Here is a 9,540-nt window from a genome sequence, read left to right on the forward strand (position 1 = left end):
TTCTTCACCACCAAAGAATTGAAGATTGAGGACCAACGGGATGCTGCTGGATCCATAATAATGACTACCCTAGCAATCCTATCCCGACTGCTTGCTTAATTTCTACCTTTTCTTCCTTTCTATCCTATCGCTACCATTTTCCACTTTTGATAATAAAACCTATTTTGACTATACGGCATTTGACCTCCTTTGTGTCTTAATCTCGCTCTTGGGATCATATCGAAACCTTCCCTGACATTGGATCGGGACATTTAAATTGGCGTCACGGACAGGATCCCTTGAGATGAGAGTGCCATACTGTTTCCCTGCTTTAATACGTGAGACCTCTCAGGAATGTAAGGGGGGCAGGCTTGTGGTGTTTGAAACTTTACGTGCTGCCTTCCTGAGACGACTGCTTCCCCACTTTGTATAAGATGAGTGATAGCAAAATTGCCTGTTCGGGGAAAGAAGCTTTGTTTGATTTTTTTAGAAAAACATAAAGCGTGACCCTCTGTGCTTGGGATAGACTGGGCTCAGGGAAATTGGTATAATCTGCAGAGTGTTGTTGATCGGATGGTCGCTTTACGGAAAGATGCTAGAGTGCGGTCAGGGAAAGGAAAAGCAATTGTCTGTGCCGTTCTTGGTGCCAGTCTGGCCGCAGCAGTGGAGGATAGGGATTGCCACCTCACTGCAGAATCTCAAATTATTGAATCCCTCCAAAATCTTGTTCAGTCCCTTATGGGAGAAGTGGGGGGATTAAAAGCACAACTTGAAGCATAAAAGAACCAAGTGAAACATTTGCAAATTGCTCTTAAGGAGCATCTCCTTGCGGGTACTGTCCGTGAGGAAATTCCTCCAAGATCAGAAATTGGCTACCCCTTTAAGGACCTGCAGGCAGCAAAAGAGAGAGTGGAGAAGTTAGAGCTGCCTTCATTGCGACCTTTAGTCAAAACTGAATATACTTATGATGATGAACAGGACCAATTCCCCCAAGTTACAACTAAAGAGGTCCCCTATACTGCCACTGAGTTGGCAAAACTAAAAAAGGAATTTGGCCGAACCCCTAAGGAGTCAGAAACGGAGTATGTGTGGAGAGTATCGTTGTCGGGGACACACACACACACACACACCAGATTCTGTTAAGTGAAAAGGAGGCAGAAGGGTATTGGGGACCGGGAGTGTTTTTAACTACTGAGAATCACCGTGCCCCCTGGTCTTTAACCCAGTGGGCAGCCTATTGGGTAGGGGGTTTGAACCCCTTGGAGAGGGGGGATCCCCTCGCGATTACGGGGACTGTTGATCAATTAGTGGAGAGTGTGCAAAAGGCAGCTTGTCTGCAGATGATGTATGATCGAAAATTGGAGCCTAGGCAGGAGTCCCCGATGATGATGTCAGTGGATCCTGAGCGAATGACTCCCCTTATATGGGGACTCCCTGATTCTCTGAAACCGATTGGTATACAATTACAAGGAAAGACACAGGCGATGCCCCAGGGTGAGAGTGTTGGGGCTGCTTCAGGAGGATTCACGCCTGATCAGCACCGCCGCCCCCCAGATAAGAAAATGTGGACCTGGGGAGAAGTGGCCCAGGAATTAATTAATTATGGGCGCAAGTATGGTCCTGTTAACCCTCCAGCCACCAAAACAGACTCCAGGGGCTTGAGGCAGGCTGAAGTAAAAATAGTTCCGTGCCCTGGGAGTGATAAGAGAACACCCCTTGCTAAACTGCCGGTGGGGAGAGATATCCCGAACAAACATAATATACTGTGGGCGCAGGGATACCAGAAGGCGATCCCGCGTAACTTAATGGACGGGATGCCAACAGACAAATTGGAAAAATTGGTAACAGGGTGGCCTGATAAATCGGCAAATAGAAAAGTAGATTTTGAGAATACTACTCTTAGCGCACCCTCCCTGATTGATTTATCAGAACCAAATGCCACTCAAGAGCCGGCGGGAAACTAGATCCTTCGCCTTTCGGTGGTGAGCGGGGGGGGGGGGGGGGGGGGGGCGAAGGTTGGATGTATATTAGACAGCTCACTGAAAACGGCCAGGGTGATTTACTAATTACGGGTATTGTGGGACCAAGACAAGTCCCGGTCACCTTTTTGGTAGATACCGGAGCTCAGATTTCAGCTATTAAAACCAAAGACGCTGCTAATTGCGGAATTACACCCTCCAAACAGCAGCTTTTTGTGGCAGATGCATTTGGCATTGTTCAGCCACAGGCATTAGCAGCGGTCAGCCTGCTTTTGCCAGGAGAAGATAGTGCCACTACAGCGACAATGGTTGTGGGGGAGTTTCCACTTAACCTTTTAGGACTCGATGTTTTAAAAGGAAAGACCTGGATTGATAACAAAAGGAGACAGTGGTCATTTGGCTCTCCCACAATAGATATTCGGCTGTTAAAAGCCACGCCGCTGCTTTCCCCTTCAAAGCTTACAAATGTTAAGCCTTACCCGATACCCTTGGGGGCCAGAGAGGGAATAGCGCCTGTGTTAGAGGACTTAAAGGGACAGGGTATTGTGATTCCAACCCATTCTCCTTTTAACTCCCCGGTGTGGCCAGTGCGGAAAACCTAATGGCAAGTGGAGATTAACTGTAGATTATCGCAGATTTAATGCAAATACCGGTCCATTGACAACTGCGGTACCGAATATTGCTGAGTTTATAGCTACAATCCAGGAACGAGCGCACCCGATTATGGCAACAGTGGACGTTAAAGATATGTTTTTATGGTCCCCCTGCAAACAGAAGATCAAGACCGCTTTGCATTTACTTGGGAGGGTCAACAATTTACTTTTACCCGACTCCCACAAGGGTACAAGCATTCCCCCACTCTAGCTCATCATGCGTTAGCGCAGGAGCTAGAGCTAATTCAGACAGAGGAGGGGGTCAGTCTTTATCAGTATGTTGACGACATTCTTGTAGGTGGGGATGAAACAGAAAAGGTTCAGAAAACTCAGGATAATATAATTTCTCACTTGGAAAGCTTGGGGTTGAAAATTCCACCAGAGAAAATACAAACACCCTCAAGCGAAGTACAGTTTTTAGGAATTTGGTGGAAGGGAGGAATTGTTACTGATTTGTTATTAGTTAGAATTAATCATATTTAATTTTAATAGGAATATGGAACAATAAGAAATATTTTAGCAAAAATATATATTGCATTCTATATATTTAACCAACAACTAACAGCTGCTGTGAAATCCCCTGTATAGCCCTGTACCAAGGCCGGAGGAATTGGTTAAAATCATCTAGTAGGAACATTTAGAACTTAGATAACAGATGTCAGAATTTCAAATTAATAGGAACTTAGGAACTTAAGAAAATGTATTATGTGTAACTATAAGAATTCGAGTATTGTCTGAAATCAGTTAACCACGGAAGCTTTGGTAAAGATTTACTTTGATCTAATTAACGAGAATTCCAATCAGTAGAGTTAAGTGAGATTAACCAATGATTGTTTTAGTATAAGAATATTGATAAGGTGGTGTGACTGAGGGCCAATCACTAAAAATATTAGATTCGAGAATTAACATTGAATGTATTTTATGTAAATCTAATACATGATGGCAAAAATCGTACTGCGCAGAATCACGTGAAAGGTCAACTATCGGACAAAGTGAGGAAGACTATGGAAGACCACCAGAGGGCTTCTGAAGACCACCAGAGACCTTCACTGCGCCTGTGTAAAGGACATTTACATATGCTAATAACTTCCCAGAAATCTAATGAATATGCATAACATTTCTCGGAAATCTAATGAATATGTATGAATAAGTTTAATATAAGGTGTATGATTTTGGTGTTCAGGTGTGCGTGGTTCGTGAGAGGACTTGCCCGCGCACCCGGCCGTTAATAAAGAAGTGTCTGCTTATCTACACTAAATTGGTGTTGATAAGTTCTTTATTCCGAGTTTTTCGGTAACAGAATGACATGTATCCCCCCGACACCCTTTCCTCATTGTATCAGAATAAAATGCCAGAGTCAAAAAGGATTTGCAGCATGTACTAGGATTACTTGTGTTTTGGAGGAAACATATCCCTGATTTTTCAATTATTGCAAGACCCCTGTATGACTTCTTGTTGCGAAAAGGGTCTCAGTGGGAATGGAGTAAGCCCCACGAAGAGGCATTGCAATTGCTAATTTTTGAAGCAACTGCCCATCAAGCTCTTGGTCCTATTCATCCCACAGACCCTGTCCATATTGAATGGGGATTTGCCAGAAGTGGGTTATCAATACATTTATGGCAAAAGGGCCCTGAAGGACCCACTCAACCTATTGGGTTCTATTCTCGCAGTTTTAAGGATGCAGAAAAAAGATATACTGCTTGGGAGAAAGGTTTGTTTGTAGTCAGTTTAGCCTTGAGAGAGGCTGAATGGACTATTCGACAGCAGCCTATAGTGCTTAGAGACCCGTTTAAAGTAACCAAGACAGTTTTAGCAGGAACTCCACCCCCTGATGGGGTGGCTCAGAGAGTCTCTGTACGGAAATGGTATGCCCAGATAGAGCACTATTGTGACATTTTTACTGTGTCTGAGGGGGCAACAAAGATGTTAACCATTCAAGAAGAAACAAGCCCAGACAGGGAAACATCTGAACTTCCTCCTGTAATACAAGTGGCCCCCCTTTTTCTGAACAATTGCAGAATGTTTGGTTTACTGATGCTTCCTCTAAACGAGAAGGAAAAACTTGGAATTATGGAGCTGTAGCGCTCCGCATAAATGAGGACAAACAATCACCAAAGGGGAAGGTAGTGCTCAAGTAGGGGAATTAATTGCAGCATGAAACTCAATCTACCTCTCCTGTCTATATCTATACTGATTCCTATGCTGTATTTAAAGGCTGTACTGAATGGCTTCCATTCTGGGAACAAAATGGGTGGGAAGTCAATAGGATACCTGTATGGCAGAAAGAAAAGTGGCAAGATATTCTAACCATTGCTAGACAAGGAAAATTTGCAGTAGCCTGGGTGGCTTCCCATCAACAGGATAGTACCCCTGTTAGCCAGTGGAATGGCAAAGCTGATGAATTGGCCCGATTAGCTCCCCTCCAGAACACCCCAATAGCAGAAGACTAGGACCGATTGTTAGAATGGCTACATGTAAAAAGGAAACATTCGGGGATCAAAGATCTCTATTGTGAGGCCCAAGCTCAAGGTTGGCCAGTTATCAGGGAAGAATGTAAAACTTGTGTGTCTGCCTGTGAACAATGTCGTACCTGCTTGGAAAGACACCCCCTGGAAGGTGACCCCTTACACCTAAGGGAGGGGAAAGGGTTGTGGGAGGCTTGGCAAGTGGACTACATTCGCCCCTTCCCGAAATCAGAAGGGAAGCATTATGTGTTAGTTGAAGTAGAGATAGTGTCAGGGTTAGTCCAGGCCGAAGCCTTTGCCAGAGCTACTGGGGAAAACACAGTGAAAGCTTTGAAAGAGTGGTTTGGCACTTTCCCCAAACCTCAGTCGATTCAGTCGGATAATGGTTCCCACTTTACTGCTAACATAGTCCAAGATTGGGCAACCCAGGAAGGGATCTCGTGGGTGCACCATACTCCGTATTATCCACAGGCAAACGGAACTGTGGAAAGAACGAATGGCTTGCTGAAACGCTTCCTCAAGCTGCATAAGCCTGGATGGGCTGAACGGCTACGGGATGCAGTGACTAGTGTTAACAGTCGTTGGGGAGTGAATGGGTGCCCGAAAATTACAGCATTTTGCCCGAAGACCCCAACCATTATGCCAGCCCCAGATGGCCTGGATCATCCCAGAAATCCATCATACTTTCCGGGCCAACCAGTCTTAGTTGAACTCCCCACAGTTGGAACCGTACCTCTGGTACTGGAAACACCGATGAATAAATATGCTTGGAAAGCAAAAGATGCTTATAGAAAGGAACATAAAATCAATACCAGGTGGATTATTCCATCCTTCTAATAACAATTTGCTTCTGGTTCCTTAGAACGAACCGAGTCTGTTTTTTCTTTTCTCTTTCAGGTGAGGACTCTAGAGCGTGCCTGAGGAAATACGTGAAGCTGTTAATCATTTGTGTAGTCTTGTCAGTAATTGCTTTGTTAATATTTATAGGATGTTTGGTATACCACCGCAGATGTTGTTTTGGACGACTATTGTTGCTGCCTTTAATATCTGGGGAACCTCCTGTGCCCCTCTTTTAGGCTTGGAGTGGCAAAATGAATTTGTGGCTCTAGGCCACCAAGTGGCCAACACTTTTAATCTGACTAATTGTTAAATATGTGGTGGACCCTTAGGTTTGGAAAGCTGGCCATGGACTGCTGTGCCTATTTCCCCAAAATAGTTAGTGAGTAATTACAGTAAAAAATGATTCTTATTGGGGTGAAGACACACAACCCTGGACAATACAATATCCAGCCCAAGGTGGACATTGTCTGAACCAAACACAAAAAGATGGTATTCCCATGGGAAATAGCAAGTGCAACTGGACCTATACTTATGACAACCATTGCCTCACTGACGGTTGTGGACCAATTGATTGTTCAAACTATAGGGCAGCTATAACACTGCCAGAAGGAGACAACCAGGCATATTGTTGCCTCTTGAGTTCCAGTTCCCCAAATTTTGTGCCTCGCTGGTCCAGATAGGCCTAGGTGAATCAAACAGGGCACAGGAAATGGTTTTCCCATTTTTGGTCTTCCACTAATCAGTCTAATAACCGTCTTAATGTTACCTGCTTTTGGCACAGTGGTTCTGGTGCCTGGAAATGCAGACTCACTGATGGGACTCAAATTTGGTGGTCAAGTGATAATAAAGACCGCTGTCAAGGACATTTGAGCATAGGTCCAGATGGACTTCCTATCTGTTGGGGCACCACAGAGGAGGTGGGAAAAACTGTGGACTGGTTGTTGATGAACGGTCTGTCAGATCATCCTCTGGGAGTAGGTAATTCAACATATTTCCAATCACCACGGACACCTACCGATTTGTTTGAAAATGGTGCCCAAGCCTTAAAGGGTCACTATTGGGTGTGTGGCCAACATGCCTACAATCTGCTACCAGCAAATTGGACTGGAGTGTGTTATGTGGGGGTAATTCACCCTTTGTTTTTCCTGCTCCCAGATGATGAAGGGGATGGACTGGGTGTTAAGGTATATGATGATCTCAATAGATATCGGCGATCCATTGATACCTCTATAGCAGGTGGGAGTGGCCAGACCTGGGGCAAAGACGAGTGGACGCCTCAACATATCATACAACATTATGGACCTGCCACCTGGAACCCTAATGAGTGGGTTAGCGGTGCTCGAGAACCTATCTATAACCTAAATCGCATCATCCGGTTACAAGCTGTCCTAGAGATCATTACTAATGAGACAGCCTGTGCCCTTGATCTATTGGCGGATCAAGCTACACAAATGCGAACAGCAATATTACAACATCGCATGGTTCTCGATTACCTGCTAGCCGAGGAAGGAGGTGTTTGTGGTAAACTAAATGATTCTAACTGTTGTTTAAAAATTGATGACAGTGGGAAAATTGTTAAACAAATTACTGCGGGAATACGAAAGTTGGCCCATGTTCCTGTCCAGACATGGAAAGGCTGGGACATTGATATGTTTTCCTGGCTCCCTGGTGGTCCATGAGTTAAACGAATTCTATTTTACTTGTTGTGTGGTTTTACCATGTTATTCTTTTTACCATGTATCATTCCATGCTTTATACAATTGATTCAACGTGTTGTAACTAATATGCAATTTGTAACTACTATTTCGCCTGATGGTGTTAAACAAATTCGCGCTGTACAGCAAACCACACCGTTGATAATACAGATTGTCTGAAATGCTCTTTTCTGGCTTTTCTATATAGCTATCTTTTCTCAAAACCACCATGGGTCCTGAAACAATCTTTGAGCCATGGGGTGGTATAAGAGACTGAATTGTTATCCTGAACCATTTGCCTCAAAGATTGTTAGGTGTGAGGGACTGGACCATCATCTCAAGGAACTGTGAACTGCTTATCTCCAGCCCTTTGTCTCCAAGATGGCCTGTTTAAGCAGGACACTCCTTTGTCCATAAGGATGATTACCAGGCCATTGAGACATCCAGGGGAGAAAACGGGCTGGAGCTGATCTGGTGTTGATCACGCGAAGGTTGTGTAATAAACGAAACCTGCAGCGCATGACATCATTGAAATATGCCCTATAAAAACCCATAGAGACAAGCTGTGGGCGGCCTTCTTCACCACCAACGAATTGAAGATTGAGGACCAACGGGATGCTGCTGGATCCGTGGTGGTGACCGTCCTTGCAACCCCCACCACCGACTGCTTGCCTGAGGACCAACGGGACGCGGCTGGATCCATAATAATGACTACCCTAGCAATCCTATCCTGACTGCTTGCTTAATTTCTACCTTTTCTTCCTTTCTATCCTATCGCTACCATTTTCCACTTTTGATAATAAAACCTATTTTGACTATACGGCATTTGACCTCGTTTGTGTCTTAATCTCGCTCTTGGGATCATATCAAAACCTTCCCCAACATTGGATTGGGACACCGTTCAATACATCCATACCTAATATATTATGGGAACCCAAAAGTAAGGTTGGGCAGACTGTCTGTCCATTAGACAGAATTAGTTTAGCCCTGACCAATGGGTGAGTAGTGATTTTCCCATTAATGCCTACAATAAAAACCAACTGCTTGCTAAATGGGGGCTGTCCTTCATAAGTGTCTTTATCTACCATTGATATTTGGGCTCCTGTGTCAATGAGGAATGTTGTAAGGTAGCAATCATTAACTGTGACCATCATCTTGGGACTGGGATTGAGACGGGGAACCAAAGAAACCTTAGCCGATATAGTAGATATATGAATGTGGATAAGAATTGTTTAATAATTATCTAGCTTATAATGAAGTTAAAGAAGTTTCAGTAGAGGTAGACATGGCCCAAGGGGATGAGAAGTGATGTTTAACGTTTGCATTGTTGAGGCTGGCTGGGACAGGAGATAGTCCCTGATAAAGAAGCAGCAGTCGACCCCAAGAACCAGCCAAGACCAGCCTTGTGATTTGGACAAATGCCAAGGGACAACTGAGTCTGCGCAGGGACAGAAGGTTAAGAGTTCACTGTGAAGAAGACATACAGCCTTCATCTTCACGACCACCAGACGACCACCATAAGGAGGCACTGCGCAAGCGCAGTTGAGAGGAGACTATGGAAATGACTTCCTGGAGCTAATTTTAATATGAAGCGGGGATAGGTAATGCCTATGTATAGGCGTATTGCGAAACTATGTATATGTAACACTTGACTGTATAAACTTAAAGCGAACTGCCAAGTCAGGTGCGCACGACTTTGGTGGGACTACCCCCGTGCTGCCCAGCGCTGAATGAACATACCTACTTTACAATCTCACTGATTGTAGAGTCTGTTTTCCGCACGTCAGGATCCTCAGCAGTGGGAGTAGCAGCTGCCAGTACTGCTACTGAACTGAGCCTTGCACCTAGTTTCCCGCATATTCAAGGTCTAGGTTTAGTGCTGATGGATTTGGGTATATCCCTGAGCTCACTTCCCTTGCATCCTATGGCT

At 44.6% G+C, this 9,540-nt stretch overlaps 1 pseudogene; it reads left to right on the forward strand.

Moving 5' to 3' along the window:
• Positions 1-207: 207 nt before the first annotated feature.
• On the forward strand, positions 208-1,943 carry LOC138683391 (uncharacterized; annotated as a pseudogene).
• Positions 1,944-9,540: the final 7,597 nt, after the last annotated feature.

Source organism: Haliaeetus albicilla, chromosome W, assembly GCF_947461875.1.
Source record: "Haliaeetus albicilla chromosome W, bHalAlb1.1, whole genome shotgun sequence".
Lineage (NCBI taxonomy): Eukaryota > Metazoa > Chordata > Aves > Accipitriformes > Accipitridae > Haliaeetus > Haliaeetus albicilla.